The sequence below is a fragment of the Pinus tabuliformis genome, chromosome X (genome assembly GCF_031772625.1).
Source record: "Pinus tabuliformis cultivar Carrire ecotype Pingquan chromosome X, CPIR1, whole genome shotgun sequence".
NCBI lineage: Eukaryota > Viridiplantae > Streptophyta > Pinopsida > Pinales > Pinaceae > Pinus > Pinus tabuliformis.
The window spans coordinates 585435422-585453485 of record NC_142308.1 but is presented as its reverse complement, the minus strand read 5'-3'; the positions used below and the strand labels follow the sequence as shown (position 1 = coordinate 585453485).

Sequence of the window (18064 nt, the reverse complement as noted above, 5' to 3'; positions counted from 1 at the left end):
GAAACAGAGGAAGAGATCGAGCAACCTGAGCAGGTGGAGGCGGAGGCAGAACAATGCGAAGAGAGTCCATTGCAAAATCCATTGCAAGAGGATGAATTGGCCAAAATTCTGGCCAATATGGGTGAATATGGCCAGCCTCTCAGCCCGCTAGGCCTCCAGATTGAGGAAGAACCAAAAGAGCATTCTGCTCAGGACAAAAATGCACCCAAAGAATTGCGCGACGGGGAAGAAAACGAAGAGAATCATTCTGCAAGTATGACAAGAGAAGAAAATGATGAAGATATAGAAGGGGAACAATCTTCTCCCAGCCAAACTACACCGGAAGAATTGCATGAATAAGAAGGGGTGAACAAAGAAGTTACCCAGGAAATAACAAAGCCAGCTAGGGTTTCTACTCCTAAGCAACCTGAACAGAACAACGAAGGAGCACCCCAAGAGGAAAACCAGGGAATTGGCCAAGATGACAGTCCAAGCCCGAGTAAACAGATAGTTGTTCCTTCTAAGAAAATAGAAGAAATTAAACGATTACGAAAAGAACAACAAAGATTACTAAATGTGATAGCTCAACTTTGACAGCAAATCAGGGTTTTGAAAATGGGAAAGAGAGCAAAAATAATTTCAGGGGGAAGACAGGCAGCCACTCCGGTGAGACCCCCCAAGAAAAAGGTTCGAAGGACCCCTATTCATTTTTCTGTTCAAAATCTTTTCAAAGAACAGTCTATTGTTCAAACCGCTGTTGAAGAACAGTTTACTGTTCAAATGCAGACTACTGTTCAAACCCTTGTTGAAATGCAGACTGTTGTTCAAAAGAAAAAGGAACATCATTTCACTATTGCTCATGTTGAAGTGCAAACAGACAACATACCGGCCTGTGACAAGGAAGTTCAGACAGAGGCACAGTCCTCTGAAGGGATACAGACTATAAACACAAGGCGACACAATAGGAAGATTCAAGTAAATCTTCCACTGGCCACTACTACGTGGGATAGCGATCCGAGGACAGTAACCCTACGAGAGGGTTTGATGCAAGTTCAGCAAGCAGTAGAAAAACTCACGGAACAAACGGTTTCTAAAGAAAAGTATGAAGAGTTACAACAACAGCTAAGGAATGTCAATTTATCCAAAAGCCAGGCCTTTAAAGGATGGCGAAAAGAACAAGAAAAAGTCGCAAAGGTAACTCATAGATTAGATGTAGTTATCAGACAGATGGATACCTTATGCTCTTTGTACACTGATGTCCTAGCATGTAGAGCCCCTCCCAAGAATTATGCCTTGTTTTTAATGGAACGATATTTGCAATCGAAAATTAAGGCCGTCAAAGCAGGAGCCCCTATACAAATTAATACTATTGACGATTTTATAAATTGTTGTAAGCATTATGGAGTAAAGGTTCAAAGACTACTGTGTGAATTCTATCTGCATAACCTTGTGTTAGATCAAGAGACAGAGTAGAACCCCGGTCCTTTCGTTGGGGATATCCAACTGCAAGCATTTATTTCATTTGGAGTTAATCAAATCAAATGGATTAAAGCCTATAATGCCTTCCAAAGACAAGAAAATGGATTAGACTTATGGGTAAGAGCTGAGCGTAGAGATCCATTACAGTTATGGAATAAACACAGAAGCCTCATGATGACTCCGGGCATGATTGACGCGTTAGGACCCATTCATACAACAATCAATCTGCAAGGGATAGAATACTTCTTTACCATTAAGGACCTTGCCATTGCAGCTGCTAAATTTCGATATCAGACCTCTAATCTGAACATCCAACTCAGGGAACCATTTAATTACGAGAACTTTAAGTTAGTCGTTGATCGTTTGAACCTCTATGGCGAAATTATCTTGAGGGGAGGGCCATCTTGGTTAGGATATAGGTTTCGGACCCTGCACCTGGATACCAAGCCCTGTATGAAAAGCCTGAGGGTCAGATAGGCCATCTTTTTGAACACCTAGTTAGGCATCATGGTTGTAGACCACCACATGAGATCCCATCTTGAGCCTACTCTCTCACTGCCTTACATGTCAACTACAATGTTTTCATGAGGGCATGAAAAAGGGTAAGCAGGGGGGTGTGTGGAGTACTGAAGAAGGTATATTTTTATTGACTATTTTGTCATCTTTTCTTTAGAACTCGTAACATCTTTGCATCATGAACTAGGTAGATAATGGGAAATCATGAAAAATCTATAAAGATTTATATGCAACATGAAAACGCTAATAATTGCCATTTCTTATGCAGGAAAAGGGAAAAACTAAAGATTGTTGCTCAAAAAGAAAAAGACAGGGCCAAGCTAACTGCTGTCCCTTTGGCAAGGAACCATATGCAAACAAGACGATCTAAATTAAAACATCTCAGCCAAGGAAAGGAAAAGGAGATATCGACTTGGAACAAGAAAATGACTGGATAACTGAGAATTAACGACTTGGCGAATCCCTAAGGATCCTTTGATCCTGAGGGATCGCTGCTTTAACTATTTTCGCATCCTTGATATCTCTGCTTCAACTGTTATAAGTAGGGGTAGCACTGCTAGCCCGAGGGGGACTGTTAATTTTCGTGTAACTTTGCTCTGTATTTGAAACTTTGATCATCCACTCTCATTGAGAAGTGATCCACTGTAACTCTGTTTTAATGCTTTAATACAAATCTGGTTGTTGTTCCATCTTTGATCCTGGAATAATTTCAAGCGGTGTGTCACTGGAGGTTAAGGGCCTGGCCCCGGTGGAACACTTGCTCCTGTATCATTATCTTTAGTTCGTGTGTGGTTTTCGTTATCAGCTTTGATCGGTAATCTGGTGTGTTTTGTTATTTTATATCACAGCTCTGTTATATTTACAATATCGTTCTCTGCAACAGGAAAGTTGTATTGTTCATTTTGACCTTATAACATATTGTTGTTCCTTTAAGTCATTAATGTAACATTACTGTTCTTTACAGAATGTTATTGCTGTTCAATTGTAGAGTAACCGAGCTGTAATATTTTTAAGTTGGTATTACTGTATTCGTCTATGGTTTATACTTCATTACGATTGTTGTTCAATTGACATTGTTGTTCCATTATGAATTGTGATCGTTATCCTTTCTAACTGAGATCAATATTTGTGGTATCTGTCGCAGATTACTGTTTCTCTTAATATCTCTGTGTGTTGTGCGTGTTATTTATTTCGATACTGTGTATTCACAATTGACTCTAAGCGTTGTTCCATATTTCATTGGTAATTGGTTGCCGTTCCATTTCTATTTGATGTCCGATTCATCCTTTAAGTAAAGGTTGCCCTTTGATTTCTGTAGGATACGATTGTTGCACTTGTTCCTGTAGATTACGGTGTTGCTGTTCATCAGATTTAGTTGCTATTACATTTTCTAGTTGTTGTTCCATTTCTTAATTGCTGTTCCATTTCCTGTTATCTGCGTTATTGTTGCTTTGGTGTGCAGAACGATTTGAAACTGTAATGGACATTGGCCTTTGTTGTCTAGTCCCCATATTGATGATCTGTTCCTTGATTACCTTTAGTTACATCAGTTTCCAAAGGGATGAGTTATTGTTACTGGACCCTTGACTAATAAATTGCTTAGTTTTCCAAGTGCATGATGTAGTTTTTAAAGTATTTTGCTGTAAGTAGACCTTGTTTTAAGCATCCATTTACTCTTTTATTTTCTTGAGCTATACTACTAGCATTACTCTGACAAATGACAGCCTCAAACTGAGTACACTCTTTGAGATAACAAATCCTTCCTAGATTGACAAGTTAATGTGAGGTAATTACAGGTGAAAAAGACCCTTTTCACGGCTCGACATCAGGTAAGTTTTATTATATGAAATTAAATTTCAATATGTTATTTTTTAATTAATATTTCATTGTACTAATTTAGTTCATTATTTCTTTTGTGCTTGATAATTAGGTACAACACTAGCATGTTGCCTTCAAAAAAGAAGAAATTGCATTGCAATTGAAAAAGATCCAGTATAGTGCAATTTCATTCAGCAAAAAATTAATGTTCTTCAATTTCTTTTAGATGCAATGCAAGAAATTGGGTTAAAGAAAGGGGACTTTAGTGAATCACGTGCTGCAAAAAAGGAAAAGGAACCCCAACCACCATTACATGGAATGTTTGGAAAAACATACATTGGGAGATTCGCAGACATCAAAGATCCATTAGAAGAGGAAAATGAGCAAAAGGAAACAAAAAATATTGTGGAAGAAGACAATGATGAAACTCTAGAGGACGAAGAGTTTGGATTACGTGACATTGTTGATTAAATTTAAGTTATGCTTGGAAATCAAGCTTTGCAATGTTTTGACTTTGACATTTTATGAGAAGAATAAACACTCAATTAGGGTTGTTATGCGTTCAATATTTGTAATATGTGATTTTCGCATTGATTTTTAAGTTAATCATTATTTTTTGAAAAAAAAAAAGTGATTATTATTATTTTTTTGACATGAAATTCATAAAAAAAAAACTATTATTTAACCATTTTTAGTTAAAATTTTCGTATAAAAATTGTGATTTTGACATGTCAATTCTAGCAAAAAATTATCAAAATGTGTAGTTTTTTAGTTATATTTATATTAAAAATGGTTATTTTTATGTCCATTGTTAAAAATATTGTTTTTTAGAAACAATTATTTCATGTGGATTCAAAAATTAATTAAGGATGTATAAATATGTAGAATATCAAAAATTCAAAATATCGACCTTCTAATTTAAAAATGCAAAACAATAAAAACCTCACTACAAAAAAATTAAACTTAAAATAAAAAACAAAAAAATATGAAGAAAACAACCACTTCAAAAATTATCAAATTTACAAAATAATTATTTACATTTTATACATTAGAAAATTTAAAGCCACATTTTAAAAAAGGGGTTTGATGCAGAATACCCACTTTTTCAAATCAGCATGAAAGTCACTACCATTCTAAAATGTAATGTACATAAAAAAATTAAAATGCCAAAAACTATGCTCTAAAAAAAACATGTGTGTTCTGCATCACCCCTTTTCAAAATCAGGTCACTTTTTTGCTATCTCTGTGAAACGGGTAATAGTATCAGTTCCTGTTTCAAAGTTTACATTGATAATATACAATGTATATTATCCAACCTTGTATGCAAATAAGACAAAGTTTTGGAACACATTAGACAATAAAACAGTTTCAAATATTTATCAAGAAGTCACAATAGGAGGAATTTTTAACACAACAATCTGTACCAAGGAGAAAAAAGGAGGCAACTTAATCAAGGATTCATATAGGGAGAACATGGAGGATCTAATGGCTAAGTGGGACATGATGGATATAGTGCCAAAGAAAGGTGTATTCACTTTTTCCAACAAAAGAACAGGTAAATATAACATAATAATTAGACTTGATATATTTTTACTATCAGGAAACCTATTATTGGAAGATATTGACATAAGATCTGAGAATACAAAATTGGACTTCAAATCACTAGCCCATATCTTTATCTTTCACATAGAAAGAGCATATGGGCCCAATCCCCTTAAGATTCAACCCAATATGGTTGGAAGAATAGAGAGTAGTAGAAATAATACAAATACAATGGGGCAATTATGTTGAAGGGTCACCATATTTTGTGTTGGAAACAAAACTAAAAATGGTCAAAAAATCTTTGAAAGATTGGGCAAAAGATCAATACGTCGAAACAAACAGAGAAAAATCATATTTAAAATATTAGTTAGAGGAGCTCTATCATCAAATGGAAAATAATCCTTTTGAAGAACATACAACTCAAGAAAAAGAGCTTACAATTAAAATCCAGAACTATAATAGGAGAGAGTAAGAAAAATGGAGGTTAAAATCAAGAAGTCTTTGGCTAAAAGATAGAGACAAGAACACAAAATATTTCCACAAATAAGCCAAAGTAAGAAAAATGAAAAATAGGATAAAGGTAATTCAATATTCTGAAGGGGAAAAAGCAAGGGATATGAGGAAATAAAGCAGGCAACCCACCAATACTACAAACAACAATATTATGAGCAAAGGGGTAATAATCTCAATGTATACAAGATGCTCAAGAAAATTCCAACTAGCACAACCAAAGAAGAAAATGAAGTATTATGCAAACCCATAGAATAAAATGAGGTAATGGAAGCAATATGGAGCTCAAAAGAAGACAAGGCACCTAGGCCAGATGGTTTCACCATTCACTTCTTCAAAGCCTTCTATATTTTAATAAAATATAACTTATGTAAAATGTTGGAATGTGTAAGAAAGAAGAGGAAAGTTAGGGGAGGAACTAATTCTACATTTTTGTCCTTGATCCCTAAAGATGTTAATCCAATCTCCTTTGCAAGATTTAAGCAATAAGCCTATGCAATGCCTCTTATATAATTCTCTCAAAAGTTATAACCACCAGAATGCAAAATGTCATAAACAAACTGATATCATAGAATGAGAGTGGTTTTATAGGGAAAATACAGATTATAGACAACATAATATTAGTTAAGGAAAAAATTCATACCAGCAGTGCCTCTAAATCAAAGGCATGGAAATAAATCTTAATATGGCTTCAGCTTTTGGCAGAGTTGATCATGACATTCTTCTTAGAATATTGAAAAAAAATAGGCTCTATCTCTCAATTTATTGAATGGATAAATTCTTGCATAATCTCACCATGGATAGATCCTATAGTAAATGGAAGACGCACCCAGTTCTTTCAAGCTTCAAGGGTACTAAGGATAGTTTGTCCCTTGTCTCCTCTTCTCTACATTATAATGGAAGAATCACTAAGCAGAAGATTAAAAATCGCCCGCCTTAATAGAGATTTGATAGACTTGCAAATTGTCACAGGGGTTAAAACATTGAATCACACTCAATTTGTAGATGGCACAATTTTTCTTGGTGGAGCATCTGCAATCATAGCCAAGAGATTCAAGAAAATTTTGCAAGACTTCACATTGGCTTCAAGAGAACAAATTAATACTGAAAAAATCAAGGTCTATGGGTGGAACACTTTAGACAATAAAATGCAGGAAATAAAAAATGTCCTTGGTTTTAAATGGGATAAATATTGGTATGGTTTCAACTACTTGGTACTACTCATTTCCCTCAAAGTACAAAACCTAAAGACTGGATAAGTATCATCTCCAAAATCAAGAAAAAAATCAATTCTTGGGGTGCAAAAAGGTTGAATATAACATGTAGAGTTTTCCTGGTAAAATCTACCTTATCCACCCTCCAAATTTACCAGCTTCAACTCTTTTGGCATCGAAAAGTATTCTTGACAGTATCAACAAAAGCATAAAAAATTTCACATGGAAAGGAGGAAAAACTATCAGAAAAAATACCACCTAGTAAACTAGGAAACAATTAAGATGGATATAGAAGAAGGTGGCCTCAACGTCATCGACTATACTTTTGAGTCATACACTAGGAGAAAAACTAGTGTGGAGACTACTAAAAGAGGACAAATCTTAGTGGGATTAAGCTCTGAGAAGGAAATACTTGCATAATACAAATGTGGAAAGGTCAGAGTTCATAAACTGGAAGGAGACTTGATATTGCACTTTGAACCTATGTTAAAAAGCATAAAATTAATAATGAAACATTTAAGCTGGACTCCAGAAAATGAAAAGAAAATCAACTTATGGGAGGTCATTAAAAGTGTCAAAATACTCTTAGAAACAATACACGATTCCACAAATCTAGAGATGTGGATGAAAGACCACAATTTTGTGCATGTCCGGGACATATCTGAGTGGGATGAAAGTAGAGGTCTATGGAAAAACTAGATTAATCTCAAAGTTTTAAAGGAGTTAAACTCTTCTTACCTCTCCTTCCTGGGTGTGTTGAAAGGCCATGCCCCTGTAGGCAAGCATTTTGAATATGAAAGAGGATGGATTGAAGAGAATAAAGGCTTCTCTATAAAAAATTTGTTATGATCTAGCAAAGATAAAATCTACAAATTCTCACACAAGGGTAATATAGAAAACAATTGGAAAAAGGATGGAATCCCTAAGGTAAACATCTTTTGATGGTCACTAATTCAAGGAAAAATCCTTACATATGAAAATATAAAAAGGATAAATATAAAGGGCCCTTCCAGGTGTGCATTATTTTATAGCTCAGAAGAGAACATTTCTCATTTATTTATGGAATTTAGCTACACAAAAGACACTTGGCAGTCATCCCTGGAAGAGCTATAGATATTCACTAAAATTCCTAAAGATTGGAACTATATGTTCTAGAAATGGTATCTAGATTACGATTTAAATCTAATGGGGAAAACGACTCTTAAAAGAATAGTCAACACTCTCACAAAATACATTTGTTGGAGAATTTGGTTAGCAAGAAACAAAGCCATTTTTAACAATATGTTGCTCCCAACACCTCTCTCTGCTACAGAAGCAAAATCTCTCTTGTTTGATGCCCTGTCTTCAGTCAGAATACCAATTAATTGGGAGGATAACCTCAATATAAGGGATTTAGTAAGGCTTTGAGGGCTCAAACCTGGAAGCATCGCCAACACAAGAATATATAAACCAAAGATCCCTCCCATCTAGGAATTAAAATTAAGTCAAGTTGATTTAGAGAAGTGGGAAAGAAATAAGGGAAGCTTTATCCTTTATTTTAATGGGACTTCTAAGGGAAATATTAACCCACTTGGAACAGGAGGCCTGAATAAAGACCCTACTGCAAATCTCTTTCTAATGCCAACAATGATGCGTATGTCTTAGCTCTGTGGAAGGGATTTCATCTACTCTTTAGAGATGGAATCAAGGAAGTCATCATCATTTGAGACTCAAAATGGGCAATCCAAGATTTCAAAAAGGATTAAGTGGATGAATATTTTAATTAGATATGGAAGAGAATAGGGGCTTATAAAAAGCTATTCAGAAGATTATAGGGATTCCATGTTCTAAGGGAAAAAAATGAAGCAACCGAAAAAAAGGCAAATGAAGGCACTATTTTAAGTCAAGGTATCATCCAAATCAATGATCAAGTAACCGATGAACATCCTACATAATGGCACATGGATACATCTCCACATGGATCCTTTAAATCTCACACCCTACAATAACAACAAAAAACATCCCCAACTCCTAATATATAAAGTTATATTAACATATGACATTCCTAGGCTATGAGCATTAGCCACAAGTGGCATAGGATGTTAATTAATAAGGACAAGAATTGATGAGAAATCCCTTGATTCTGGTGATAGATTCATTTTGCAGCAGGATGGAGTTAATGTTGACGTCCCATATATTAGCTAAAATTATAAATTCAACAATATATTATTACTAGCACAATTGTTTAACTCTGGGTTGGTGAATGCTAAAGGTATTGATTGATACATTGTTGGTCTTGCGAAATTTGTTTTTTTAATAAAAATTCCATATATACAAATGATTATGAAACCTCACTTAAAAATTCATATAATGATATGTTTCTATGTGGCCTTTGGGCATGTCCCAAAATCTTGAGCATAAAGGAAGGCTAAAAAAAGTTATCAAATACCAACTAGATAAGTAACATATAATATAGGGAAATTACACATGTTAAATAATTAAATATGAACTATTAATTTAATGGAGATGAGTAAATTTGTTGTTTTTTTCAAATATCTAAAGCAATAATATTATAATTATAAAAAATTACTTTGTCGACACAACAATTACATTAAAAGAGGGGCTATTTTAGCTAGTTGACTCACACATATGACTCCTTGGAATACCTAGTGAATAAAAAAACTTGATTTCTTTGATATCTAAACCATTATGCCTCTATATGTAAACACGCCGAAATACTTGTAAATTTTGACAAAATTTACAATGCATACTAATTAGCAAGAGGTACAATTACAACTTCGACACCTTTATACAAATTGATACAAAATAGAGTATAATCAAGAATTATCAAAAGGCACTCTTGGTAATTCAGAAAACCATGAAGATTTTTAGGAGTTGGAGTTTCTTTCTCTGTAGTCTGTCCTATCTCTCGTCAAAGGAGGGGACAAACATGAACTTTTCATTAACACTTTTGAAAATGATGGACAAGTACAGGTAGTACCACCTTCAAACTTTTTTGTAGGTGAAAAATCTTCTTCCTTCTTTTTTTCTTTTTTTGCAGGCGTGGCTTATTTTTCATCCCTCGAGTCCTTGTCTTGGGGTTTGTTTAGCGATTGTTAAAAAGGCACTTCCAATGACCTTTCATAGCCTGGAATTTTATCCTTCTCTTTTATGCACTTCTGACATCTCTATTAGTGTGGCGACCCACTTTCTTATGTGGTTTTTCTCGAATTACCTTTTCACCCTCTAATTTTTCATCTGTTGATCCTTAAGCCAAATATACTTGATGGGTCCTAGTGTTTCTAGGGGATTGAAATACCTCTTCCTCTTTTGATGTAGCTTATTCCTTTGTGACTAAATTTCTTGAGTTAGAACATATTCAAGGTGAGTTATGCCATTTTTCCCCTCAAAACTCATGTTTTGGGAGTTGACTAACTATATCTCTTGGTGCAATGGATAAGTGATTTCTCCTTCTCTGTTCTCGTGATTGAGGGCATCATATTTGTTTCCTACCAAACCTTTGTTCTTGCTTTAGGAGAATTATTCACCTTTGGAAACCGATTTCTTTGGAGAGAGAGGGCCTTTAGGCCCCAATCCATTTCCTTCTTATGTCCTTGTTGCTATATTTTAGTAGGAGGGCACACTTATTATTTTTGGTTGCTTCCATTGTTCTCCTTCCTCATTATATGTATGGATTTCTTCCACTTTAGGCCATCTCCTAGAAAAATTCCCACACTCATGACATTTCTTAGATTTAAATAGTAACTAATCATAATCCACTTCTTGATAACTAGTCCAATTTTCAAGTTAGATATTTATTGTTGTCGTGAGTCCCTTATCAAGATCCACTTCTACACAAATTTTGGCACAAGATTGAATACCTTCTTGTGGTTCTACCTAATCGATATATCAAGCCATATCATTTCCAATGTTCCTAAAGGTATCTTCGTTCTAACAATGAAGAGGAAAATATGAAAATCTAACCCAAATAGGAACAATAGATGGAACATCATTTTTTGGGTTGAAATATGGATCCATCTATCTAGATATAAACCTTGAGCCCTCATGAAATATGGCTTACTTCAAAAAATTAGATCGTGATCTACCTTCTTTTCTAAAAGGAAGGAGAAAACCCTCCTCACATAGAAGGAAATAGAAAAACGTCCTTCAATCATGGGTCTCCAATTTTAATCTACCAAAATATTCAAAGAGTGTAGCGAGGGCCATAAGCCCATAAATTGTTTGATCAAGCCTCTCTACATTAGCATAAGAGCCATTACGTAGAATTGATTGGCATGGACTACAATTTTTGGAACATCCTATGATTTCTTCACAAATAGGGTTGGCTTGGGGGATTGGAACCTCAGATCACTAACAACTGGTGTATTGAAAGCATTGGTATCAAGATCATGTGGAGGAAGCAGAGGGTTAGGACCTCCATAACTTGAGAGCATCGACAAGGCGACTACGGTTTCTTCAGTTCTTTCCTTGATTATTTATTCTTCGTTTATAAAAGGTGGACATGGGGGTGGACTTTGATCCACTATGTGTAGACAGGTCATGAAACCATTTAATATGGTCTCTCCGAGTGCAACCACATGTTTTACCACTACCTCAAGATGCTCCATGGCTCCAGAGAAGCCCTCATGAGAATTGAACCTTACTTAAGGTAAAAACTTCTCACTTTCCACCATTAAATCAAACCACTTTAAACATAAATAAATAAAATAGTTAAACAATTAAACCTAAACCATTAATTTAATGAAAATGTCACAAATATTCCCTAAATAATAAATAATAATCATCCATCATTAAGAATATATGGTGCTCCCAAAGTTCATAAAGAAGGCATCCTAGTAAGACCCATAGTTATTACCATAGGTTCACCCACCTACCTCCTTGCTCAATATCTTTCCAAAAAGTTACGTTCCTTAGCAGGAAACACATCATCCTATATAAAAGACTCTGCATTGTTCGTTTAATGGACCAAAAACCTTGAAATGAAAGACGAAGATCTCATGGTAAGTTTTGACATTGTTTCCTTATACACTATGATACCAATGGTTGAAGCCATCGATGTTATGCAATCAATCACTAATAGCGAAACTGTAGATGCCCTAGAAAATTACTTAAAATCATCATATTTTAGATTTAAAGGAAAACATTATGTACAAACTCATGGAGTAGCAATGGGGTTACCTCTATCTCCTATAATTGTGAACATATACATGGAACATTTTGAATAGAAAGCCCTCAAATCCTTTCCTTATACCCCATAAGAATGGAAAACATTTTTCGATGATGTTTTCGCAAAATGTAGTCATGGTAAAGACAAGCTTGAAGAATTTTTAACTCACATTAATTGTGTCTCAAGTCACATTAAATTCACCATTGAAGTAGAAAAGGGTACCCTTTCTTGACATCCTCTTATCCAAAAAAGATGGGAAGCTTAGCTCCAAAGTTTATAGAAAGAAAACCCACACTGAAAGATACCTTCACGCAAACTCTCATCACCATCCCAAGCAAAAATATGGAATTATTAAAACCCTAACTACAAGAGCTTCTAGAATTTCTGACCCAGATCACCTAAAACATGAACTAAACCACCTTCGACAAGTCTTTGAACATAATGGATATAATAAAAACATCATTAACAAAACCATCCATCAAACCCTAAATAAAAATAATGTAAAGAAAACCTTTGACATTCCTAAAATCTCTTTACCATACATAAAAGGAACAACAGATAAAATTTCAAGAATCCTAAACAAACACAACATCAGTATTGCATTCACTCCCCCTAACACTATTAGGAAAATCGTAGACTCCACAAAGGACCCTATAAACCCTAGACTACAAAAAGGGGTTTACATAGTCCCTTGCTCATGTGGAAAAGAATACATAGGCGAAACCGATAGATCGTTAAACATTAGGCTTAAAGAGCATGTTGCTGACATATCTAGGAACAGAACATCAAAATCCGCTCTTGCAGAACATGCTTTCTCCTCCTCACACTACATCTATATGGAAGAAGCTAAACTTGTCATCAAGGAAGAGCATTACCTAAAACAAAAAATTAAAGAGGCCATAGAAATTGAAAAAAGAAAAAACAATATAAACCGTGATGAAGGCCTTATCATCAGTTATACCTAGAAACCTTTAATAAATCATACCACTCATAACAACAAATCAATTTTTTAACATTAACTTAAAGTTTATAATCATATTAACTTATAATAATAAAAATATTCTTAAATGAATTATTTCAACTCATAATGGTTTTACATCATTATTAATAAAGATTATATATAAAAATTATGATAAAAAAATAATTATGATATAAGTTATTATTGTTACAAACAACGACCTATATCATAATAATTTATATATAAATGTTATGATAATAAGTAATCATAAAATTAATAAATAATTAATTAAAAAATACTATTTACAAATCATTAATAATAATTATATTAACATTAAATAATAATCACCACATTAAATAAATATATTTCTTAAATAACTCTAGAAAATTATATTAACAATCACAATCAAAATTCTGCTAACGGACACCACCAAAACATTCCCATATCAATTATTATATGTATCCTAAGATTTTGCTTACCCTAATCCACATCAATCTACTCAAGAATCTAGACGTTCCCTAAAAATAAACTCACCTAAAAATCTAGAACATTAAATTTAATAAAAAAGTAAGACAAATTATTCCACATTAAAAAAATACAATTATCCAATTTAAAATTACAAAACTTATACTTCACCGCATATTAATCAAAACAGAAAAAATTAACAACCAACTAAAAAACACATTACATTACATATTCAAAACCTTAAATCACATCACACCAACCCATCACATCATACCAAGATGTGGTGAAATACAATATTCCAAGAAGTCTTAAAAGTAAACACCACACGTTAGGTAAACAATTATAAATTATTGACCATGCATATAATTATTGACCATGGAATACTTTCAACAAAAATATCTCTATATAAAATAAATTTTATTTTCTGAATTCTGAATTTAATTTAATTTAATTTTGTTAACCGTGATATATATATATATATATATATATATATATATATATATATATAATTTTTTATATTATTATATTTGTTGTAGGTATGGTATAACATATTTAGTTTAGTTTTTGACTGTGTATTAGTTTATCTTTGACCAAATATTTATGATATTTATCCATAGTTTAATATTGAAAATTTAATTTTTATTAGTTTTTAATATTATTGAAATTTATTTATTTGTAAGGTGGTTGGAATAAATTTGTAAGGTGATTGGTTGAAGTCTTATTATGGGTTGTTTAGTAACTTCTATTTTTATTAGTTACTAATTTTTAGTTTTATTTATTTTTTACTTAACTTTTTGATTTTTTCTTTTTCTTTTTTCTAATTTTTTCTATTTTCATTAATTATATTTTTTTTCACAATGTTTTCAATTTAAGATGACTTATTATTATATTAAAAAATATTTTAATAAATTTAATTATAGACAATTATAAATGTTAATAAAAATAAAACATACAACTATAGATATATATATTAATATAAACAATATTAGTTAATCATATTTTTTAATTTTTAGGCCGATAGGCCTTCCTATGCATCAACAATCGTCAACACTTTTATCCTACTCCGTTGTTAGGCCGATAGGCCTTCCTATGCATCAACAATCGTCAACACTTTTATCCTACTCCGTTGGATCAGGGGAGACACTTTCAACCGTTGATTTGAAGTGTGACTGCTTTTTCCAAATATCGGTTGAGTTGTCTTACTGCTTTTTCCCATTCTTTTATTCACTCTTCAAGATATTTTCATTGTTTTTTCCCTACTAGTTGTTGTTGCTGTTCTTCTTCCCTGGCTTTTGACACGCACTGTTCTCCCATTGATGTGGTGAAGAGCAACGCCATATTATCTCCGGACCTCGGCACGCTCCACAGAAACTATTACCCTGAAAATGCAATCCTTGTGAACAGGGGTCACGACATCATGGTGAGTAATGCAACCTTTTTTTTAAAGCTTCTGCAGAAAGGTTTCGGGTTCGATTCCCTCTTACTCCTATGGTTGTGTTGCATTAGGTGAACTGGGCTGCAGGCACCGGTAGTCTTGAGATACAAGGGAAAAGCTTCAGACTGTATCAATGCCATTGGCACCACCTGGCGGAGCACACCATAAATGGAGAGCAGTACAATCACAAAACCGTCTTTTCCATCTTTGCTACACTAAATTATACTCTGCTATTTAGGCATTGGTCACACTTTTGCATTGAAATTACAGGCATCCACTAGAAATCCATCTGGTGCACCAAGCGGAGGACAACGAAATTTCCGTGATTGGAATCATTTACAGGGATGGCCCGTCTGACCCTTTCCTGTCGCAGGTATATTTGTGAAATCTCATTTCGCTCTCTCTATATATATATAATTATGAAGCGATTATATTGTGTTGACTATGTTGGGGGTATAACGAACAGTTAATGGATGTGATCCACGCCATTGCGCATATGGAACCGCCAGTGGAACCCCTTGGTCCGGTGAATCCGAATGACATAAAATTCGATGGCAGTAGATATTACAGGTACATGGGATCTCTCACCACCCCTGCGTGCACCAAGGGAGTCATTGGACCGTGATTGACGAGGTATTTCTATGATCCCCCTTCTCGTTATCGCCGAAACACAAATGTGCGTTCATGGGTATCGACCCTGTGACCTGAGACTTTTTGACTAATCTATGTGCAGATAAAGACAGTGTCGGAAGACCAAGTGAGGGCCCTGCAAGCAGCTGTCCATGATGTAAGTACTCGGTACTCGCTTCTTGTTAATTTATGGCGAAATACAATTAACTGTATAATATTATAGTTTGCGTTATCACTAAAGCTCAGATTTATTAATGTTTACACAGATTTATTATTTCACATATTTATTGTTTTAGAATAGTAAGTTTAAAATTATGCATTTATGTTATTTTAGATAAATATATTATGATGTTTAATTAAAAATATATATATTCTATAAATTGAAGTGAATTAATATTCAATTTATTGTATTTTGCAGGGTTATGATCAAAATGCTAGACCTATCCAATCCTTAAATGGAAGAGTTGTTGGCATTTACAGTCAAGAATGGATTTCTTCTTGAATTGGAAAAATGTTGTACCTTTATAGGAATAATGTTGTGCCTTATATAGCATAACTATTTCTTAAATTAAGAAAGCATGACAAAGTATAGTTAATATACAGTACATGTAATAGTTTTATTAAATAAGGTAGATTAGGTATATGGGAGGTTGTTATGATTATCATCTTCATATTACTTATAAATAAATATGAAGTCTTAAGATAAGTCCTTTTTATGACGTGTGGAAGAGTATTATATTTGAAACTTGGGTTATTGAGTGGTCATTCATCTTTAAACGCCAAGTAAGTGTATTATCTTTATAAGTGAAGTGTATTTTTTATATGAAAATAGCGTTGTATGGTGTTTTACTTTAAATATTTTTATATAATCTAGTCGACCTAAATTATCTAGCAGCATTTTAAATTCTAAAATATTTAACCATTGGTACGAGAGTATTTTATTTTATTTTATTTTGGTAAGAGAATGTTTTAATTTAATTTAATTTTTATTTTGCAATTTTTTAAAAGAAAAAAGAAGATGGCAACATTTATAAGTTAATATTTGAAAAGATGAGTTTCTCTTAAAGAAAAGTATTTATGTTAAAACAAATAACATTAAAATTCAAGATTGAAAGTGAGGATATCGTTTATTTATAGTCATTGATTTTATGGCTTTCAATGAAGATATTGTGCATGTATCTTTTGGTAGAGTGCCAATATTTATACCTAGATTAGTGCCTATAGATCTGATGGCCATTGAGTTTTATAATTTAGTTATAATCAAAGCTTTAATAAATATTAAAAAAAAAAAATTGTTATTTCAAATTTCTAGTCTCAAAACCCTATCTCTAATAATTAGAATAACTTTTTCTTACATGGATATATTATCCTTTATTAGTGAGGACTATCTAGTGTTACATGTAGATTATGTGGAAGATACAAATTCTTTTTGCACATTTTCTTGAGCTTGCTATGGATTATCAAAAGTATATCAAATAACGGTTATTTAAAGCAGAAGAATTCCATCCCCCCAAAAAAGTTCATATAGTACAATTCAATAGGGAGCACCAAATACACAAAATGCATGAAGCCCATGAATCAGTCCAAACTATACAAATTTGTAGTGGGGTTGAAGATGGTTTATGATGGAGCTCCTTAGACCACTTCAACATGACAACTAACCATTGTACACGTGACCCTAATTCCTAGGCTTACTTCAACATTATGATCAACATGTATTCATGGGACTTTGATTTATGGTGGTACTTCATAATAAACATTTAGGACAATTGAAGGTGTGATTTAGGGGTGTGATGGGGCAGTGAAGGGCACATTATATCAATAATAGCGAATATCATTCAATGTAAGATGGACTAAGTATACTTTGCTTATTATTAATAAATAAGGCCCAACATGGTAATTGATATTGAATAATGTAATAAGACCTTATTAAAAATAGTCCACTAAGTAATTTTCCGATACCTTTCCAGCAGTATATCACACATGCTCAAATTCTTTTCGAATGAGAAGTTGTGATTTTTTAAAGTTCATGATCGGGAAAAAGGCCTAATCAGGGGGTCGAGACCCACAAACCCCAAATTTGTTGAATTCCATGCAATTTTCTGAGTGGATCAAGGTTCTTTGGTAGATCAGCAACAAACAATGCTCCAACATGCACAAAGTTTATTTTGTTAAATGTCATGAAACTTTGTGTATATCTAATGGATCGCATGGTTATACGAAGGAATGAGTGGCAAATAGTGTTTCAACATGCATGATTGTTAATTAAGGGAGTGCCTTAGCACATAGGCCTACTCCAGCGAATTAAAATTCGACACATCAATAGGGTGACATGGCAGTGTCACAAGGAG

General features: G+C 33.5%; 1 pseudogene; it reads left to right on the top strand.

The window, feature by feature from the left end:
• The first annotated feature begins 594 nt into the window (after positions 1 to 594).
• LOC149141369 (alpha carbonic anhydrase 7-like) lies at positions 595 to 16503 on the top strand (annotated as a pseudogene).
• Positions 16504 to 18064: the final 1561 nt, after the last annotated feature.